This window comes from Suricata suricatta, chromosome 6 (genome assembly GCF_006229205.1).
Source record: "Suricata suricatta isolate VVHF042 chromosome 6, meerkat_22Aug2017_6uvM2_HiC, whole genome shotgun sequence".
NCBI lineage: Eukaryota > Metazoa > Chordata > Mammalia > Carnivora > Herpestidae > Suricata > Suricata suricatta.
In genome coordinates, this window is record NC_043705.1 from 713,929 (window position 1) to 719,368 (window position 5,440).

Consider the following 5,440-nt stretch of genomic DNA (forward strand, 5'->3'; position numbering starts at 1 on the left):
CACGTCTGCACTCCTGTATCCCCCCTTCCACCCAGCCCTCCCAGCACACTGGAAGGGCGGCCGGGGGGTGGGGTGGGGGGGGGGTCCGCGGTCCCCTCCCCGCACGGGCACTCCCAGGGTGGGGCGACCTGGCGATGGCCATGGGGGCAACCAAGGGTGCCAGTTAAGTGACTTCATACGGGTTTTCCTGAAGCCCTTGGCTCTTTTTTCGAGGTGTTGGAAGAGAGCGAGCTTTTCAGACGTGCTTGGGAGCGGGACTGGGTGGGGGTGGACACGGGTCCACAAGTCCATGTCGGCCTGCACTGGGCACATCCGGCTGCCCGGGTCAGCCCCTAGGAGGCCCCCAGCGTCTGCCCCTGCTGCGGTCTGTCTGCTACCTCCGGGAGTTTCTCAAGAACGGCTTTCCCTGGTGTGTGTGTGTGTGTGTGTGTGTGTGTGTGAGGAGCTGGAGTTGCTGTTTCAGGTGTACCCACGCAGCCGCGAGCTGATCCGAGCCGCCTGCCTGTACCCCGGCTCATCGCTCCCCTCCACCCCCCCCCTCTTCCCCACCTGCAGTTTGGGTTCCCACTTACACAACTTCCATGAGTTCTTTCATTAGTTACACAGATTTTCGGTTGCTGGTGGTGGTTGGTTGGTATTTGTTTCATAAATACAAATCGCAAATGTGATTCTGATATGCACAGATTTACCTAGTGTTCCTTCAGGGAAAAAGCTCCAATTCTTTCCCAAAGTTACCAGCATTCGCTCTAACTGAATTCAACTTGCCTCTGTGGGTTGATCCTCTCTTTCAGTGGCTTGGTTTTTTCCTACAACCATTGCCTGGTCTTGATGTTAGAAGTAAGCAGCTTGAATGCTTTTTGCAACTTCCACTGATTATAGAAAGGGGCTGGGTGCTGCTGCTCCCAGAAACATAGACCGCCTTGGGGCGCCTGGGTGGCTCAGCCGGTTAAGTGCCTGACTTCAGCTCCGGTCATGATCTCAGGGTTCATGAGTTCGAGCCCCGCGTTGGGCTCTGTGCCGACAGCTCAGAGCCTGCTTCTGATTCGGGTCTCCCTCTCTCTCTGCCCCTTCCCTGCCCACGCTCTGTCTTTCTCTCAAAAAAAAAAAAAACTTAAAAAATTGTTTAAAAAAAGAAAAAGAAAAACAGACGGCTTGCCTCTGGCCTCCCTGCCTCCTTGTGTCTAGGCACCGGGGCTTCTGGAACTTGGTCACACCTCCCTCCTGCATAAGTGTTGGCTATCCACATGGCCACCGACATCCATCCATAATCTTGAGCTTGCAGCCCGGCCGTGGCCTCCTGCTGTGGGTCTTTTTTTTTTGCTATTTTAAATACAGGGGTCCTGAGGTAGGGTCCCCTTCCTAAGGAGAGAGGAAAAAAAGGAAAGAAAACTTCAAGGTCACCTGACTATGCGTCTATGTGACAACACCCTCATGACCTTGTAAACTAAGACTACTTAATCAGACTGCATGTTTGTGTGTGTTACCGTATATGAGAGACACAGAAATAGAAAATGTGGAAGAAACTGCGTTCGGTGCTCAGTTCTTCGGGTACGAACCCAACTGAGCAGGGTCAGCATGAATAAAGTTGCTTCCTGGAAAGAAAAGCCTCAGTGCCAGGACTCTGTGCAGAAATCCTGCTGCACTCTTCCTGTTGGCTGAGGCCAACAGATGAGGATGTGACCACCATCAGGGAGACAGCTGTTAGGGATGCCCGGGTGGCTCAGTCCATTAAGCCTCCGATTCTTGATTTGGGCTCAGGCTATGGCCTCAGAGGTTTGTGGGACGGAGCCCTGCATCATGCTCTGTGCTGACAGTGTGGAGCCTGCTTGGGATTCTCTGTCTCCCTCTGTCTCAAAAATAAATAAATAAGTGTTAAAAAGAAAGAGAGACCGACAGAGAGAGAGAGAGAGACAGAGACAGAGACAGAGAGAGGGGAGAGAGACAGAGAGAGGAGAGAGAGAGAGACAGAAAGAGAGAGACAGAGAGACAGAGAGACAGAGAGAGACAGAGAGAGAGAGAGAGAGAGGCAGAAAGAGAGAGACAGAGAGAGAGAGAGAGAGAGAGAGGCAGAAAGAGAGAGACAGAGAGACAGAGAGAGAGAGAGAGAGAGAGAGAGAGAGAGAGAGGCAGCTGGGACCCTCAGTTTCCCAGGGCAAGGCGAGCATGGCTGCACACGGCCCCTGGGGGAAACCCTGGCTGTGCAGGAGCAGAGGGCCCGGGGATATGTGGGCAAGGCCTTTACCGCCCTCTCGGCAGGACAGGGGAGGTGAGGCCCAGGTGGCAGGCTCAGGCTTGGCCAGTTTGAGTATTTCAGCAGCTGCGGGGTGCAGGGGCTGTCCCATTGTCTGGCACCTGTTGGGCGATGAGGGCACAGGAATGATGTCAGGGGAGGCAGTCCTTGGCCCTGAGCTATGGGTTGGTGAGTTTGCATATGAAAGGCACGCTCCTGGGTGAATTCTTTCCTGTCTGTAGGAACTGGTTAGCCCTGGGCTGGGGCAGTCTTCTGGGGGATGGGGGGGCCCTAAGGCCTAGATGTCAGAGCACCAAGCAGAAGCTAGGAGGCCAAGTGCTTCTAGGACTTGCTCTGATCTTCTTTTACGGAGGTCAAGTCTCCTTCCTTCCTCAGGGGGCCACCTCTGTGGGTTTCCAGGGCTGGGACAACCCTGGGTCCCCCTCTCGGCTTCTTCGAGCCTGCCCAGAAGCCCTTGGACTTTGGGAAGGTCTCCCTGCGAGCCTGTGCTGGCCTGCAGCAGCTGAGAAGGGACCAAGTGGTCTGCGGCGTACTGCCCAGAGCCTGGTTCTCCAGGGACCTGACGGAGGTCAGAGTCGGAGGCCTCCGCTCAGGATACACCGCTGACGCCCAAGTTCCATCTCCCTCAGACTTGCTTTCTCTGGAGATATGGCTGTCGTCCACACGGTCCAGCATGCGATTCTTGGAGAGTGTAAGAATCCAGTGTCCCAAACTGGAGCCAGGAGGGAAGTATGCTGCTGTTCTTGCCTGCCTTCAGGGATGGAGAGTGGCATGGCCTGACTTCGTTCCCCCCAAAACTCATGTTGGAGCGTCACCCCCAGGACCTCAGAGTGTGACTGTATTGGGTAATAGGGTGGTTAAGGTGAATGAGGTCATAAGGTAGGTCCCAAGCCAACAGGACTGGTATCCTTACAAGAGGGGATCAGGACACAGGCACAGAGAGACGACCTCGTGAGGACGCAGGGAGAAGATGGCCAGTCCACGCCAAGGAGAGGCTTTGGGAGGAAGCAGTCCTGCCCAAGCCTGGATCCCAGACTCCCCCTCCTCCAGGACGGGGAGATAATAGACAACTGTTTTTGAGCTGCGTGGGCTGTGGTGTTTGTTACACAGCTTGAGCTGACTGAGACAGGATTTAAGTTTTATAGGGAATTCGAGAGGTGGGTCTGTAAGGCTGAACCAAACAGATGCCTTGACAGGCTTTGTTTCCCCTCTAAGCTAGAAGGCCTAAGGTCAGTCACTCCGGAACCCTTTGGCCATTTGGCAGTCATACATTGCCCGGGGGTATCCAATCAGGAAAGTCCAGCTACCTCTCCCCACATTCCTAAGGGTAAGGCCTGCCGTTGGGAACTTTAGATAAGACCCTGTTACCTAGTGTTAAAGTTAACCCCATTGTCACCAAACAAGACCCTGAACTTGCTCTGTAATTGGCTAATTTCAAAGATACCCTAAATGTTGTAATTGGGTCCCGTCAAAAGTAATGAACGCTCTGAACAGTGTGTATGGTTAGAGCTGCTGCCAATACTGTTGTACCATTATGATTGGGTCCCTGTACCTATGTCACAATTTCCTGTAACTCCCCCTTCCCAAACCCCATAAAAACCCTGCTCAGCCCTTGCTCGGGGCTCTCAGCACGGATCCACTGCGCTGGTGAAGCTGTGAGACGGAACTTAGGCCCGGCGAGCCTGAGCCGTAATAAACCTGCCCTTTGCTTTTACATGCGTGCCTTGGTCCCCCTGGCGGTCTCTGGTTTTGGGGTGATATTGAAATCTTGGGCATTACAGGTCTTGAGTCCGAAGGATGAGCAAGGTCCAGGGCAGCCCCTTTAGAGCCTGAGTCAGACCCTTTTGTAATAAACCCCTCATCCAGCAAGTGGAACATTTCCCTGAGCGCTGTGGGCCCTCCAGCACACTCATCAAACCCGAGGAGGGGCCGTGGGAACCTCTGATCTGTCACCCGCGGGTCAGAGCACAGGTGACGCCTGGCCTTGGGGTTGGCGTCTGAAGAGAGGGTGGTCTTCTGGGACAGAGTCCCGAGCCTGTGGGTCCACACAGATAGGGTCAGAGCTGAGTTGCAGCATAGGACCTGATGAGGTTTACTGGGGTGACAGTGGGTTCGTGGGGTCTGGAGCCGATGGCCAAGAAAGAATTCTTGAAGACATCTTTGGTGCAAAAAGGTGATTTTATTAAAGCACAGGGACAGGACCTGTGGGTAGGAAGAGCTGCACTGGGGTCGTGATGGGTAACTGATTCTGTGCCCTCAGGTTGAGAGGGGGTCATGCAAAGAGTAAGCCTCCAAGGTACTTTGGAAGCAAGATTTCCAGGAACTTGAGGGGCTGCCTGTTGCTAGGGAAATGCCATTTATTTTGTAAAACCTCAGCCGTGAGACCCTTTGAATGTATATCAGTGGCCATAAGCTTGGAGTATGATTGCCAGCACACAGCTCGGGGCAGCTGAGATAAAGGACGAAGACTCCCAGGATTCAGGGCCCAAACTGGTACCGGTAGTTAGAGCTTCCCTGAGCCTTTCTAGAAGGATTTTTCTGGCGCCCTGTGGTTTACCCTGGCCATGGGTTTGGATCCACTGCCTCCTGACTTCCAGTAGGCAGACTTGTGATGTCCACCTGCCGGAAAGACAGTGACGATCCTTTGGGGCTAGAGGCATCGCAGCTGAACCCCCAGAGTCACCAGGATAGCTTGGGGCCCAGACTCTCTGCAAACCCTAACTATGGTTCCTGGGGCAGAGAAGCATCCTCCACCAGTGACCCTCTTCGGCCTGGCGAGCAAGAGGGACCCTGTCCACCCTCCCCCCTAGCTGATGTGTCTTTCCTCCAGAGGCCGGGACTGTTTTCCTTGTACTGAGATAGCATCTAGTTTGGCAAACCAGTGTTGGGTCATTTCTTCACCCCTGCCCTCCTCGCCCCGCCCCCCAAGGCCAAAGATTTGCTCAAAAATCTTCCCACCAGGGCCAGAAGGGACAAAGGGTGCAATCCTCTGTCCCACAGAGGGACACTGCCGAGAGCTGGCCAGTGGGTCGTCCTAAGGAGTTCGCTGTGCCCAGGCAGTGGATGCAGGTGGAGGGGGCAGGTTTTAAGGGTCCCAGCCAGCAGGGGGCGGATGGGGGCTCAGGGTCCTGGCCAGCGGGGTGGGGGGGGTGCGCGGTGCGGGGGACAGCGAGGGTGGGGGGCCGGCAG